The 17,247-nt window shown below is 41.2% G+C and overlaps 1 protein-coding gene across 1 annotated transcript in view; it reads left to right on the top strand.

Moving 5' to 3' along the window:
- The first annotated feature begins 1,177 nt into the window (after nt 1-1,177).
- SLC22A16 (solute carrier family 22 member 16) overlaps nt 1,178-17,247 on the top strand; it is a 31,475-nt gene continuing 15,405 nt past the window's right edge. Inside the window, exon 1 of the mRNA XM_065736919.1 lies at nt 1,178-1,212. The gene's annotated coding sequence lies outside the window, so the exon portion shown is untranslated. The remainder of the gene's footprint in view (nt 1,213-17,247) is intronic.

Genomic DNA, 17,247 nt, shown 5'->3' on the forward strand with positions numbered 1-17,247 from the left:
GCACAGCTCTTCTCCATACCTTTTCTAATTGTCAAACAGATGTGACTGGGTAGCTGGAGTGTGTCTGTACAGGAAAGCCTTCTGGTGCCCTACCACAAAGGTTTCCTGCTGTAATCTGTTCTGCTTGTTCTCCAACAGCTTCAGATGGGTTATCTCACCCAAGCTGAGTGGTGCAGTTGATACAACAAAAAGAAGGAATGCCATGTAAACCTAATGAGTCCAGTGCAAAGTGCCGCACTTGGGTCAGGGCAATCCCACATAAATATACAGTCTGGGAGAAAACCCCTTCAAAGTAGTCCTTCAGAGGACGACTAGATTTAGATTAGATATCAGGAGGAAATTCTTTACTCAGTGGTGGTGAGGTGCTGGCACAGCTGCCCAGAGAAGCTGTGGTGCCCCATCCCTGGAGGTGCTCAAGGCCAGGTTGGATGGGGCCCTGGGCAGCTGAGCTAGGGGATGGCAGCCCTGACCATGGCAGGGTTGGGACTGGGTGGGCTTTGAGGTCTCTTCTAACTCAAGTCATTCTATCATTATATGATTCTGTGATCTGGGCCTGCTCTGGGAAAGGCAGAAAATTAGATCCAAATATAATTAAGGCTCAATTATAAATTTGTGTACTAATGACTTATACTGTATAGGACATGCTACATATTTTATGTTTACCAAATGATAATGCTGTTTTACATTGTGTGCCAAAACTCGGGGGGAAAAGAAATGATCACATTACTCATTACAACACAATACATCCTAGTAACAGGGCAGATCATAAGGCAACTAGAACTAACTCTTGTTAAAATTTAGATTATGTCCTGGGAGAAAAAAAGAAGGAAAAAAAAGTTTATACCCTCTTTTAATTGAAAATATCTGTACAAAATACACTGGGTTTGAGGCGCACGGTCCGCGTGAGGAACGTGAACTCCCTCAGGCTCTGGCGAAGGATGGAACTGTCCCCACAGCGGCAGTGCCGAGACCGCCCCCACCCCGGGCACCCCCGAGACGACGTCCGGGCCCTCCCCTCAGCCTGGGCGCGGCGGGACGGGCCCCGCGGGGAGCCCCGGGCCGCGGGACGGGGCGGGGCGGGCCGCAGGGGGCGGGGGGCCGGGCCGCCCGGTGGCTTTTCCCCGCAGCGCCGGGACGTCGGCACTGAGGCTGCTGCCCCGCCATGGCTACCGGCTCCGAGCAGCTCTTCGACTCCCTGGGTCACTTCGGCAGGTAGTGGGGCGGCTGAGTCCCGGCCGGACACACGCACACGCACACGCACACGCACACGCACACACGTGGAGGATGACAGTGCGCAGCGTGCATTGCGCGGGCTTCTCAACACGGGTGTGCTCGGCGGCTTTGCTGACATCGCGTGCGATCCGTGGGTGTGATGCACGTGCGGTGATGGCCGAGGGGTTCCTGTGATCAGAGGCGTGATGTGCGTGACGGCTGTGCTGCCGCGTGGGGTGTGACTGAGCGTGTGCGTGTAGCTCCGGGTTGGTAGGACGGGGTATGCGTGTGGCTGCCGGGCTGGTGTGCGAAGCGCCGGGGTGAGGCTGTGGTTGCAGGCGGAATGGAGGAGAGATGGTGGGTGAGGAAATGGAACGTCGGGACGTGTACAGTGCAGAGGTGCACGTCCTCCCTGGCACGTTCTGTTGTGAGCTCTCGTGGTGCGCTGATCCGCGTGGAGTTTGCAAGTGTAGTAGTAGCTTAGAGAAGGTGAACAGAATCATAGAACAGTTTGGGTTGGAAAGGACCTTAGAGATCATCTTTTCCAACCCCTCCTGCTAGACCAGGTTGCTCAAAGCCCCATCCAACCTGGCCTCGAGTTCCTCCAGGTACCTCCCATACCTCCCCCTCCACGGGGATATCCCAAACCAAAGTGTCCTCGACAAGCAGTACTGGTTTTGAGAACTGCTGCAGTTGTTGAGTATGGAAAGATTTTTTCTTTGCTTAAAATGGCATCTGCCAAGTTGTGACTTAGATGCATATCCATCTGGACAGAATCTCATTCATTATCACTTCTGGGCCAGCAACAAAAATATTTTGTTCTATGTGTACTAGGAGGAAATTCCTAGCAAATGGATTATTTTGCTGTTACTGTCACTCTTCTGCCTTATGCTGATTTTGAAAAATGAGCACTTGACACCGAGTACTGAAATTAATGAAGTAGTTTTCCTAGTTGAGAACATTTATCAGTGCTCCAGTGAAAGTTCTCAAATATTTTTTGTAATTAAAGGGAGAATAGTTGTGCAGCGTTAACCTGACATCTGAGGGCTGGATTGTTTGAGAAGCTATTCACAGGAGTTGTCTTGGGTTTAAAGCCTCTTGGTGAGCTGCAGGCTGCTGGGCTGTACACAGTCACACTACGCACGTGGCTGTTCGAGATTTCAAAGACCGTGCACTAGAATTAAGGATAGCAGTACCTTGTGGTGGATGCCCTTATTTAAAAATGTTGTGAAAAAATCTGTTTAACCCATTCGTACTGCCAAATAAATGAACATACTGTCTATAAAAAGTTGTCTGCTACATACATACCTAATTATAATTCTGAAGTAAGTTCTGATTAGTTTGTATTTGCATATCATCATGATACTGACAGATAATAATTTCTTTGGTTCACAGAATTCTTAGAAGGCCCATATAAACTGTGCATTGTGCATGGATTTACTAGGTCTGCTGCAACCATGAACTATGGTTTAACTATGAACCAGACTTAGCAGGGCAAGCATGATTGTTACTGCCTGGGAACTGCTCTGATTATCTTACGCTCTGACAGATACAGTTAACAATAGCCAGCTGTTTGTGTCTATGTAAATATATTTATGGAGAGAGTATACATGCATTATATATATGGTATATATAATGTCATACTATAAAATGTATTACATATATAATGATTCACACAGAATGTGTAAAGCTTTAAGATAGCTTTTCAGAATTGACACTCACATACGTGCTGCCAATATTTTGTTTTCTGTTGGACTGCCCTTTGGAAGTCTCACTGATGCTGTAATTCTCAGTGGACTCTTGAGTCATGCATGAACAGCCATAAAAGTCTGTCAGCTGTTCTTTCCTTTGCACCTAAAGGCAGACTTTGTGCCTTCATGGTGGGTTGAACTTGGCTGGTTGCCAGGAGCCCACCAGGTTGCATTCTTGCTCCCTCTGCATGGCAAGGTATGGGGGGAAGATGAGGTAGAAAGCTTCTGGGTAGACATAAAGGCAGGGAGATCACTTACTCATGGCTGCACCGGCAAAGCAGACTCCGCTTTGGGAAGATTAATTTAATTTGTTGCAATTAAAAATAGAGTGGCATAGTGAGGGACAAAGCTAAGAACACCTTCCTCCAATCCACCCCCTTCTTACCAGGCTCAGCTTCCTGCCCAAATCTTCTACCTCCTCCCCACTGATGGACACAGAGGAATAGGAAATGGGAGCAGTGGTTGGTCTGTAATGCTTTGTCTCTGCTGCTTCTTTATGGTTGCTCTCTGCCCCAACTCTGCTGTAGGCTACTCCATGGCTGCACATAGAGGTATACTTTTTGTGGCGCCCACGGGCTGCAGGAGTACAGCTTGCTTCTCTATGGGACTCTCCTGGCTGCAGAGAACTTCTGCTCCACAGCTGGAACACCTCCTGCACTTATCCTGGTACTTGCAGGGCTGCTTCTCTCACATATCTCACTCCTCTATGCTGCTGCTGCACAGCAGTTTTTCCCTTTTTTCAATCTGCTCTCCCAGAGCTGCACCCAGCATCGCTTATGGCTCAGCTCCAGCAGCAGCAAGTCCCTCTTGCAGCAGCTGGAGCTGGCTGTGGTCTGATGTGGGGCAGTACAGCACACTGCTCACAGAGGCAGCTCCTGTCTTTGAATTTGGGCGTGCATAGCATCTGTTGTCCATCAATTCAAGATGGTTGTTTTAAACATCACTTCCAAGTCTATTTCTGGTGTTTGAGATCACTGCTCACTATTGTGAAGGCGAAGGATTGTGAAGGATTGGTGAAGGTGGATGATTAGACTGGATGATCCTGGAGGTCTTTTCCAACCTTGGTGATTCTGTGGTTCTGTGTCCTGAGAAAAATGCACTTCCTCTTACTATTCCTGTGGATGAGAGTGAGGAGTTGATTTCCCAGCTAACGCATCCAGGAGCTATGAGGTGTGGTCCGCACAGTGCATGGAGCTTTCTCCCTAATTTACAGTTTTCAGATCTTGGCTTATGCTTCATCTAAACATGGGTGGTAGAAGTCAGGCAGACGGGACAGTTGGGTGCCACTGATACTATATCCAGGTTTTATAATGAAATATTTATAGATTCTTGTAAAAGATTGTTCTTCTAAACTATCCTGTGGGTTAGGTTTGCATTTGCTTTTTTTTTTTTTTTTTTGGTTACCAAATGAAGATAGCCAGATTTTCAAATGTTAGGTGAGGTATTGTACTAACTGTTGGACTGTTTAACATATTGGCAATGACTGTTTTTTATCTTTATTGAAATGTTTGCATATTTATTCAGGTTTTAACAGTCTTCACGTTGTTGGCTTACACAAGCTTGTCACCTAGTGAATGGAGCTGCTACAGTTGGGACTTGAGAAACAACCCTGACCATGTTTAGCAGTGGCCTATGGGAAGAGGAGAGAGGGAGGATGGGATGCCCACTGGGACAGGATACTCACCTGCTGCACCCAGACTCGGGCTCTGGGGCAGATTACCACATTTTTCAGCAGTTTCAGTGCTTTCTGTTAACCAATCCAGCGCTTTCCTGGGGACCACAAATAGAAGAGACTATACTTAGCTTGACTTTACTTTAGGAGTGGTTCTTTCAATGGATGTTTGCAGTTCAATCCCTGCTGCGCAGTACCATAAAACCAGTATTTGAACACTCAGTGCAAAGACCATTTCTCTTCTTTCTACATTCTAGTACTCTTGGTTCATTTCTAAGGTCTGCACCAAACTGTTGTCTTTTCACATCTCAGAACTTTTTCCACACTCCTGTTTTCATTCTAATGCTGTTATTACTTCTCTTGTTTCATAGCTTCCAGCTCTTCTTGAGATCTGATTACATATTCTGCAAATTGTGGTACATATATGATACTTCCAGGAATTTTCCAGCAATTTTTTGGATATGTATCAAATAACAAAGAGTTCTTAGTTGCTCTAAGAACGTGCCCATCCATTTCTTTTTTCATAAAAAGAGAATAAGAATACTTCCAAGCAGTGTTTATTCAAACTCATATTTTACAGATTTCTCGAATGATTCTTCCCCAACAGAAATAGATTTTTCAAGCAAGTGTACTTGTTGGACATGAGAAAAGTTTTTTTTTTCTTTTCCATGCTAGTATGGAAAAGCCTGTAATCATGTTCAGCATTTGCACATATGATTAGCTTTTACTTTAAAAATAGAAGCAATAGAAGCATTTTCTGAAATATTTAGTGGTTAGTACATCCTACACAAAATTAACACTTGTAAACAAAATAAGATGAGTTCCTGTTTAAAATTTGACATTTCCTAAAGATGTGCAAAATGCTGTGGTTTTGAGATTGCTTTTAGAAAACCTTTGTTTTCCTCCCACCTGCTAGCTACTGTATACAATGGATGAGTTCATAGCAATGTATCTGTCATTTGGTTTTGAAAATGTGTCAGTGGACAGCTGTTCATGTTTACTAGAATCTGCCAGGGAGAAGAATCTCAAATCTAAGTCCTCCTTTGGCTCCTAGACAGGGGTGGTGTTCGGCAGAAATGCTTGATAAATATTCTTTAGCTTTATAACTGAACTGAGTTACAGCATCTGAATCAGCCTATGCTCTCCTCAGGTGCCCACAGGCTAACATAAGGAGACCTAGCTGCATTTCAGGAATAACTGCTTTTTATTTTTTATAAGTGTCCTGATATTTTGTAAAGAGCACTTGATCCCACTGTGGTGGAATAGCATCATAATAACCTCAGAGAAGTGAGACAAGCCATGTGTTTTCACAGAGCAAACTCTACAGCTTCAACAAAGCTCTTATTATCTATGCCTGACTAGGCAAAAGTAAAAATATTTTCAAGGCCCAGAACCAAAGATGGATTCTGGCAAATGCTCCTGGATAATGGGGACAATGCACTAGCAGTGCTATCTGCAAGAGTCACTCACTATAGCTACTAGGATCCAGGTCATGCTGTAGGCAGTCTAGCATAGGATCTGCAGACACATAATTGTATTGTTTCAGAACATGCTGCCAACTTCACCCTGCCTCCTTCTGGAGGGGATAAGCAAATTATTACAGTAGATCACAAAGTGTGTTCCCTGTAATTCGGTGCTTGGTGTATCACAACAGTAAAAGCTATATTGTTTCTATGAAAGCTCTGCCACTAATTTTCTAATAATGGTCATGATTTTCTACATTACAAAAGGAAGGAAATGTTTTATTAAATGGACTTGCTCATGACAAGCTTGTCTGGTATATTACAGGAAGAGAATTGATTCAAATACAATATAGTATTAGATTTAAGGAATTCTCTGAAGGTCCCAGAAACCTTCAACAGATGCTATAAAAATTTCTGTGCTAACTTACTGCCGTATGCAATGAGAGTGGAACTGAAATACGTACACTGATGACATTTTATTTCAGGTAGCTTGAGGCATTAAGCTATAGCATCTGAGCAATAATATTATCAACATGCCAGAAATACAGAAAAATTAGCAATACATAGAAAATTTTAACTGAGGCCAAGACTAGAAGCAGTGTGATGACAAATTATACAGGACAGAGACTTAACAAATGCTAATAATAGTTGATCTGACAGTGTCAGTGTGTTGGGGAGAAATCCCATCTCTTTGAAAAATACTGAAATTACCTAGAAAGTTAATATATGCTGTAGTAACATACACTGATAGCTGAACTGTAATACTCAGCTTACTCAGGCCAGATGTTCTCTGAAGTTCACGTGCAATCAAAAAGTGATTTGAGGAATATAGAGGCACCGTCAGTTGCAGCATCAGCCATTTCCTCAAAAAAATGTTGTCACTAAGAGGAGAAGCTGGGATTCCTCTTCCCATTATCTGGAGCCATTACTACTGTCTTAGCAGCATTGGAGGTGCAGCCTCAGCAGTGGTGCTGAGATGGGAATAGAGGCCACAGCCTGGAGAGTAGATGGAAAGGGCTGATTAAGATAGCAAGAATACCAGAAAGATGGTTTAGAAAACTACTCTGTAAAAAAAACTTGCCTATACTGCCCTATAAAAAGTAGTCAGCACCACATTGGGATGGAGCACAGTACCATCTCAGTATGTTGTTGTCTATGATGGCCTGGTCTTTTCAACCCGTGTAGTAACCTCTTCTCCTGTCTAAGTTGTGCAAAACATTTGGAATGCTGTGGTTACCCATTTGATCCATCCATGAAAGTCTGTGCTAGCTCTGTGGGGAAGTTAGCTGTCCAAATCAAGGCTCAATAGAGTAAATAAAATAAGGAAATAAAGATGAACTCACCAACATTACAAGCATATTGTATAAGCTCCAGATATCTCTTCCTTAGTCACCTTGTCAGAGAGGATAATGATTTAAAAGCATGATTCATATGCCTTATTTTCAGTGAATGCTTCAGGACAGGATGAATGAGGCATCTATATTTGCCTGTGCTTCTACATTGAGTGAAAAAGGCATCTAGAGAAGTATGAATGCATATGGATGTACACTGTATACAATATATTGCATCCAAACATATGATATGCATCCAGAGTCTTTACTTTCAACTAAGTTAACTAGTTAAGGCTCACCTAGGGATTGAGATGTGGGAGATACTTCCAGCACCATACTTACTGTGTCACAATGCTAGCCAGCATCTTTCTCTCAAGACAACACAAAACAGTAACACAGAGTTTGCATTGTTCTGCTCTATATCAGGAATAAGAAAAATTGTCAAGTATACAACAACACTACTGTTGCAATGCTTGATACCCTTGATGGCTTTCCGTCAGCAATACTTGCTGTCAGTTCCTTGAATACAGGTATTTCTAGGAAAGATGGATTTTGGTCAGCTGTTGAAATAAGATCATTAAGGTCAGAGAGGAGGAATCCAGGCTGTTCTGGATCCCAAAGGTCTGGAAAGTAAATGAACAAACCAGCAACTGATGTTCTGGGAGGGAAAACAGGAAGATTAAGTAGTCATTTAGCAGTTATAGTGTAGGCAAAAGTGCATTTAGGGTTTTTTAGCCACTAAATTGTGGGTATAGATCTTTGTGTCCTGGGTGAAAAATCACTAAATGGTAGTATTCATCTACTCTTCAGGTAGCCTTTGCTCTATAAATAAATATTACCACGTCTGTAACATAATATTTCATTTGAATGTCTGCCTAGTGTTAGAGAGAAAGTCAAATATGATAGGTGAAAAATAAGCAATAACAGATAAGAAATATCCAAAAGTATATTCTGTAATAAAGTTACTGAATTTACAGTGAAATTATACTGTCGAGACCACATTTCACTTAAAGAACTCCTATTCATGTCTCAGTTTCCAAAACAAATTTCTGTTTGTCTGGTTTATATCAAGATAGCTGGGAAATGGCAAGAAACTTCTTTCAACTCTGTCCTTCTGAGGGAGTTCTTGTTTGCTTTAGGTTAGAGCAATTGGAACTTCCTACCACTGACACTTGCTTTATGGCTCCTTGGAAGGCTGTAGTCCTTAGTAATTCAAGGTAGCTGATCTTTGTTCTGTCTCTTATCCATTGAGAATGGGTGCAGGCAGTACAAAAATAGATCTATGAAGAAGAAACCTTGCAGGTCTGAACAGAACCCAGTTTCTTTGTTGGATTCTTGCAGAGAATGGAACACTCTGTGTTTCTTGTAAAACTTATTGAAGGTTAGATAACAGCAATATTCCAGTTCAGTCCCTTGTACCATAACAGAAAGACTCAAGGAAAGCACCTGATACTGCTGTGGAAGAACAAGGTAAAAGAACATTACAGAACATGATAGTAAGATGTTAATGTGCATTTGTGACCTTGGAAATGGTGAAATATGTGATTCATATTTCTTTGTTATTAATTTAATTTACTTTTGGTGTTAACTGCAGTGGAATTGGTTTCCTTGAATGACAGGAAATTGAAAGGTTTCTAGGAAATTAAAAACAATATAAAATAACTCTTGTTTGTTGGTGATGGAAGAGATAAATGACCTGGCTGTAAACAAGCTCTTTGTCTAATTAAGATGAAAGGGAGTATTTTAAATACCCAAGATCAATTAAATCAATTCTCGATCTTTCATTCTGTTGCATGTACTCAACAACGTGTAATTTTTTCTGGCGTCCTTCTATAATGGAGTGATGGCATTGGTGGACAAAGGAAGGGCAACTGATGTCATCTACTTGGACTTGTATAAGGCCTTTTACATGCTCTCATGCCTTCATCCCTATCTCTAACTTGGAGACACATGAATTTGAAAGGTAGACTATTTTGTGGAAAAATAATTGGTTGGTGGTTGCAGCCAGATGATTGTGCTCAACAGTTCTGTGTCTGTAATTGAGACCATTCATGAGTGGTTTCCTAAGAAGTGGGCCCACGTGAACTTAATGAGATTTATAATGCCAAGTGCAAAGTGTTGCACTTGGTTTGGGACAATCCCAGATAGAGGAGAAGTAGCCTTGCAGAGAACGACTTAAAGGTTCTGGTGAATGAAAAGCTTGACATGAGCAGCTGTGTGCACTTTCAGCCCTGAAGGCCAGCAGTATCCTGGGATGCATCAAAAGAGGGGTGGCCAGCAGGGAGAGGGAGGTGATTGTCCCCTTCTACGTCTCTTTCCTGAGGCCCCATCTAGAGTACTGAATCCACACCTGGTGTCCTCCAGGACAAGGGAGATGTGGAGATTTTGGAGTGGGTCAGGAGGAGGGCCATGAAGGTGATCAGAGAGCTGGAGCACCTCTTCTACGAAGAAGAGCTTCTATGAGGAAGCTGGGCTCATTTAACCTAGACAAGACAAGGCTTTTAATGGTGAAACTGGAAGGAGAGTAAATAAACAAAAGCTGGACAGAAGGTCATGCCCAGGCTGCTAAGCAATGAAAAACAAACTGAAAAGCTCTGAGTGGAATTTAATCATTTAGGAAGGTCTTATTGGGCAGATTCACCTCTGAAGGAGAAGCAGCTGAGGACTTCTATCCAGATTGGGCTATACATTTGAAATGAAGAGGGGTAGTTTGGAGGAAAGATGAGCTGTGAACCTGCAAAAGAAGCTGAAAGTCTTCTTGTGCTCAGTAATCTTCTTAAGCATTGGTGTAGAGATAACTTACCTTGTCTTGGAGGAGATAGCCAAATGGGGATACTGAACTGGCTATGGAGACAGAACATGGGTGGGACAGACCATGTGACTTTGGAAGAGCCAAGAGAAAAGTTAAATTTAAGACAATACATAAACCATACCACACTCTGCATTTCATTGAATCTCCATGAATACACATGGGGGAATTGTAAGTTGTTTGACAGCAAAGAATCTCTGGCTGAAATTGAGTTGTTTTTCTCTGATGTATATGCTGACCTTGTCTCAAATTTTAGAGAGCACAGAATTATCTGACGCTTAATTCCCTCAGTGTAACTTATTATATCTGAAATTATTCTTTTTATTTGTGAAATGTTTCTAAAAAGATAATAATAAAATGTATCTGCTTTAGCTCTTCTGTTTTGCTCTTGATGAAGAATCATCATTGTATTAGAAGTCAGGATTAACACAAGAACAGTGTAAGAGTTGTAAATGGAGCCAGCAAAATGAACAATTATACAGGCGATACTATGCTTTTTGTTGAGCATCTTAATCCTATTCTTGGCTGCATAAGTAATGCTATGGATAAAGTAATCGCTTATGTTAAGGAAGAAAAAAACAGGAGCAGTTTAAATATGATTTGATTCATAGAGCTAATATGCTATATTGCATTTTGAGTGAAAACTTACAGGCTATGAGGATGTGCAAGAATAGTTATAAACATTTGCCAGAGAAATGACATCCAGTGTACTTGAATTAGTTAGTCATACTTGTTTTAGTTTTCACAGGAGATCTTTCAAAAATCAATGAAGAATGAGAAGTTTTATAAACTTTTTCCTAGGGGAGAATAATTAGATTTTAAATAATAATTAGATTTACAGCCTTCATTGCTTAACAATACGTGGCATGGCAAAAAATAAAAATAAAAATCAGACTGAAAACAAGTCTGTTCACATCTAAATTGCCTTAGGCATTGTTATGAATATTGATTGAAAAAGCAGTTCCTTTTAATTACTATAACAGCAATGCTTAATTATTTTGTAAAATAGAAAATGTGCTGGCCTTTGAGTGTTTTATATCTCAGCAGCTGTGGGTTCATGAGAGCTTCAGGAGCAGTTCTGGATGTAAGCAGTGAAATATGGGACCCCTGCCCAGGACTTGGGTTGTGCCTTACACCTGTATTGTCGTGTCTTAGTATTAGAAAGGATGGTCAGGAGTTGGTTGATCTCATGATGCAGGAGGTTACAGGGACATACAGGAGCTTGATCCAGTTGTAACTAGACCAAAATTAGGTGGAGAGTTCAAGAGAGGTAGAAAACTGTTAGGATTAGTAACTACAGGAATCTTGTGATGGTTAACATTTGCTTGCTGCAGTGGAAAAAGAGAACAGATATTAGCAATATATTTGTAATACGGCAAGATTAAAGACTTCGAGTAGAAAATATCTTTTTTTCCAGTAATTATTGTATATATTTTTTACCATATCTTTACTCATTTCTCAAGATATATAAAGTTGAATTAATTTAATTACACTGGAGTTTACAGACAAAGCTTTTGTTATTTGCTTTAATTTGAGTTTTCCTGTCCTTGTGCTCATGTCAGAAGTCATTTACGTAGACACTGTAGTGCAAAGGACCTGTCATAGTTGCAGCAAAAGGTAAACATTTCCAAAAGATAATGTAAAGATTAATGGTATTCTTCTTGCAATACTGGACATATATCTCATATACCACTTTTTTATGGTAGCTGACAATAATGTCTTTTTAATGACTCCTCCAAGTAATGTTAAAATGATGCATATAGATAAAAAATATTGGAGAAAAGGTTGCTTGTGTAGATGGAAAATGTTTTCTCATACAACTAAGCTGGAATTCCTTACTTTGACTGAGTTTGCTCATCTGATGCTCAGATGCATGTCCATAATGAAATGGCAGCTGGGTTAGAAGTAGAATCCTTCACTGGATCAGTTTTAAAATATTGAAAGAATGATTTGGGTCTACTCTTCAGTGAATGCATGTGGCTGCACATATTGTCATGATGATGGTACATAAATTCCAGCACCCTGTTGATTTCTATAGGCTTTCTTATTCCCACTGCACCTGTACTGTTAGTACGCTTAACTTCTTCCAGTGCAATATCTTCTCCCCTGAATACAGATTCTGGAAATGGCCATCTTGCTGGTGTGTGCTGAGACTATTTGCATAGTTTAAACCACCTAAAATCATGACTCTATCAGGCAGGTAAGGCCATGTCTGTTGTGTATGTAAGACTGGTTCAAAATCTGCCATTTCTATACCATAGCAAAAATACTTCTCCTGTGCCTCATTGAGCTTATATCAAAAAGTAAACGTGTAAGTGTAAGTAATCACAACCTGTTGTTTTTGAGTGGAAAGAATGCTGAATAGTTTTTCTCACATTAAAAAAAAAAAGAAGAAGAAGAAGAAAAGAGTGGATTGCAGAACTGTAGATAGTCACTAAACACAAGTTCTTTCAGAAATGATAGATATCTGAAAGTTTCATTTCACTGAAGCCATGCTGGTGAGTGTATGCGGCACAGCAGCAACATTTGCTAGCAAGGTGGTTGAAAAGGCAAACAGTAAAAAGAGTTCTTTTAAAACTTGTGGTCTTTTTGCTAATCATAGGACAGCTGTGGGACTCTGTCCTACAATGGAAGGATTTTTAAAGTTTTATACTAGCTTTTGAAGAGTATCTAATAGATTTGCCATCGGTTTCCCATCTCCTCTCTTTGATGGATAGACAAGAAAACAATTAGTCTGAGGAAAATACCTGTCTAATTATTGTCTAACAATGCATTTTGTCCCAGGTGTGCACTGCAATAACTGGCAAGTTCTCTGAGGTAGGGGTTTGCCCTCTAACATATATGCGGCAATGTCTCCTTCAGATAGTGCCTCCCAGATGAGCCACATTGCAATGAGACTGCTAGTGACTGCTTGCATGGATGCAAAGTAGATTAGATCAAACAACTGATCTGGCTTGTTTCTTTTTTAAAATCATCTGTTTTGATGTCTTTTTTTTTTTTTTTTCTTGAAGATAGATCAGTTTCCCAGATAAAATTCCCAGCTGGTGCACATAAAAAAGTACCACCACAACTGAGGAGATTCTCAGGGGATCACTATGTCTCAGGGAATAAATAAACTGTGGGAAAGGAGAAGGGAAGAAATATCTTACAAGGACAGTGCCACAGGGTATGTTCTGTCATGAGACTACAGCCACAGTCACAGTGGTCTGGGATCTAGTTCATTATTCTCAGTGTTTCTTCAGTTCAGGTACTGAAATTATGGTGTTAAAATTTGCTTTTCTTAGATAACAAAACCTACGCAGAAGGATCAGAAAATGTGAAGGTATTCTATTTTTACTGTAAGCTGTAAACTGGAAAAAGAATAACTGGAGATAAATTTCACGAAAATATTTTAAGAAGGACTGGCACATTTTCATGCTGTGTCTTGCTCAAGCTTTTATGAAGACAGTTTTATGCTCATTTGACTTCTGGCATTCATTAAGTGCCTCTGCACTGGAGCAGTAACCTACAAAGTCTTCTTGACTTCTATATTTGACGCTCCTGGCAAGAGTGACAAAATGTACTTGCCAAATAATTATCTCCTGTGGCAAGTCACTGAAGAGATGGAAAAATACTGTGAAGAGACAGATTATTGGAGTTTTTAGGACAGTCTTCATTCTCACAGATCTTAAAAAATTTGAAAAAAAAATTAAAATAACACCACATGTAAGATGTCATTGAAAATTACTGCTTGCAACTATATACTTTACCTAATGCAATATGTGTATATCAAGGTAACTGGCATATAAAATATCCTCTCCAACGACTGCCTTCTTTGAATTCAGTAGAGGAAAACATGACAGACTTTGCTGAGAGAAGCCTTGCCTTCTTGTGGTGAATGCTGGTTGTATTTATTGCTACTGCAGTGCAATTTTCTTAGCGTTTAGGTGCATGAGCTGCAGTATCTTTTATGTTAGGGAAATTTAACTTTCAAAATGGAGTTTGGTGAGGTTGCTAAAAGGATTACGTTGCATGCTTGCCTGCAGTTGAGAGATTTAAGCTTGCTAATAGAGGAGTTTCTTATCTGTCTGGAGGTCTTAACTCAAGAATTAGGGAAAGAGTTAATCATTTACAGCAGATAGCAAAGACAGCATAGACTTTAACCAGGGTCAGTGAAGTGCAGGGATTCTGCTGTCACCTCGTGCCCCCACACAGCCTGCTGCAGGGAGTGCCCCAGGGCCCCCAAGCTGCAGGCTGTCCTCCCTCAAAGAGGAGATGCTGCCTGAGTGTGGGCCAAGAAATAGACCCATGGTTTTTAGGCTGGGAAGAGCAGTGAAATGTCCTGGGACACCCAGCTGTCCACAGGGAAGGGACCTAGCTAGCAATGGAGCAGGGAGCATCACTGTGTGCCTCCTTGCTCAGCACTGTCCGCTGTTCTAGCAAACCTGTGTCTGCCATGTGGCTGGGCCCATGGCTTTCTCTGTCTTTTGTCAATCTGCAGTTGCTCTGGCAAGTGAAGTTCAGTGTGTCTATAGTACTTTTCCATCCCACGTAGCATCCTCCTTGCATACTTTTCATGCTTTCTACATGTTGTCACTGATGGCCTCATTAACTCCTTTTTGGTAATTGTATGAGTTGTCCAATTTTCCTGACCTCTCTATGCATTCAGGACTTCTAGAAACAAAGCTCTTGGTATACACAAGAGAAACTCAGCTGTTCATGGGGTTGGGCTTTTCAATCTGGCACTGGCAGAGATACCATCAAAATGTTACTGTAGTCAGCAATGAATTTTGCCTTCACAGCAAAGGTGAGCTTTCAGGTTTGGGGTTTGTATATGTTTTCAGAGTGAGTCCTAGCCAGCCCATTGTGGAATTTTACTGCAGAGAACAGTAGGGAGCTTTTACAGACAGAAAAGCAGCCACAGAGTGCGGAGGCAGGGCTGTGGGACGCCTTCAGCCACTGGTGCTGCCAGGCATGTCTATAGCTTCACATCCAGCAGCTGTATTTCTCTCCTGTTCCTGCTTCCTCTGCCTGCTCCTTGGCTGTGAGAGGTTGAAAACTGCAGTGTAGTCCTTCCTTCAGGATTCAGCAACAGCGTGACTATTCCAGTGTAAAAACACACATTTTCAGACTTAGAAGTGGCATAAATTATGTCTGTTACCACCTCTCTGGAATTATTCTTTACTTTTAGTGTTTGTTTAGCATAGGTGCTACAAATGAGGTAAGGAAAATAATTGCACTGTAGAGCAGATTTCTTTGTTGGAGCTGAATAAAATTTTTCTAACACTGAAAATTGAAGAACATTTTTACAAGAACCAGTTATATCTAGTTAAAGCCCTTGAAAGACAGGAAAAATGTAGCACGACGCAGATATTTCTGTAAAATAAATCTTTTACTGCTTTTTGTAGAGGTGGACACTGTTCAATAGGACACAAAGGAAAAATGACGAAGGGGTAAGGGACTGTAATTTGTGTAGTTCTACAAAGCAACTAGAAAAGGAAATCTGATATTCCTCTATGAAGAAATGATAAAAGGAAGATTAATTCAAGGTTGCACAAGGATGTTTTATAAAAGCAGCTAATAGTCTCACACTAAATAAGGGGACATGGAGATTAGATTTAATGAGAAATTTTCCAACAGAATGCTTTGGTAGTGAAGCAGTCTGTCAAAATGGTTATTGAAGTGTGATCGTAAGAGGTGTTCAGGAGGAGATAAGGTGAAACTCTCAAGGGAGAAGTTGGTGCAGAGATAAGCTAAAACTGATCAGAATTATGACCCTGGTTATGCTCTTGGGATTTAGGTTTTACAAAAATGATACAGTGCATTTGTTCCTGCCATATTCTCAGCCTATATCCTTACAGGTTGTTATCTTCCTTCAAGTCTCTCAAACAAGAAAGAGCATAAATGTATTTTTCTTGCTCACTTTTGCTGAGCGGAAGAGAGGTGCTGAACTTGATGTTTCTTATGCTGAGAGAGCTAATTAGGAAGCTCAAGATGAATGTATGTGAATCTGAAATTACTTTGTTTCACCTGAGTCTGGGAAATAACAGCTAAGCTGCCTGACACTACAATTTCATGGTGCGTGACAGATATTGCAAATTCTGGGCATCCTGGTTCCAGGTATGCCACTCCTTATTAGGAAGTAGAAGATGTAGTTGTACAGCTTCTAGGGCTCTCACTTACTGATCTGCTAGAGATCATCTAGTCATGATTTCATCCCATTTTTGCATCCTACTACAATAGCCCAAGTTTATGAATTTGATCTTGCTATGCTATTTTTAAAATGAGTTTTTCTCTTTTGTTGAGAACAGTTGCAGTTAAAATAGCTCTGAAGAAGATAAACTAATAAATGTTGCTAACCATATTTCTCTGCATTAACACGGAGAAGAGTATAGCCTTTGTTTCTTGAGTGGTCCAAGATAGTTCAAAAGCCTTTCAGAGCAGTTTTGCTCTTGCTTTGGCATATGGACAGCTACCTAGTCCTCCAGAAGCTATTCTGACAGAGGATCGTTGGGGCTAAGGGTTTCTATGGTTATGTCCAGTTTCTCTTGACTGTCTCTCTCAATAGGTTTGATGGGAAAGAGAACAACATTTGTGAGAGTCTTCAAGAGGGAAGTGGAGCCCAACTTATTGAGCTGCCTCTGTGAGGTTAGTTCATCAACCCTATCCTCAGACTGCTGTGGAAAAATCAGTAGAGCAGTTGTCAAGGCAAGGAGTGATAAAAAGTACTGCTTCTGAATGGCAATATTGCCATTGGAAAGACAGGAATGGAAAGTTGGTTTGCATTTACCAGAGAAAGAATTAAGCATCAGGAGACTAAAGACAGAGGAGATTACCCTTGGTCTCAGAAGGCCCTTGCTGCTAAGAAAGCTAATGGTGTTCTTTGCTGCATTAGGCTAAGTATTGCCAGCAGGACAAGAGGGGTAGTCTTTCCCCTCTGCTCAGTGAGGGGTGAGGCTGCACCTGGAGAACCACGTCCAATTCTGAATCCTCCTGTATAAGAGAGACCTGGACTGGAGAACGTCCAATG

This window comes from Cyrtonyx montezumae, unplaced genomic scaffold, assembly GCF_038088225.1.
Source record: "Cyrtonyx montezumae isolate F1298 unplaced genomic scaffold, pur_monq_1.0 scaffold_0, whole genome shotgun sequence".
Lineage (NCBI taxonomy): Eukaryota > Metazoa > Chordata > Aves > Galliformes > Odontophoridae > Cyrtonyx > Cyrtonyx montezumae.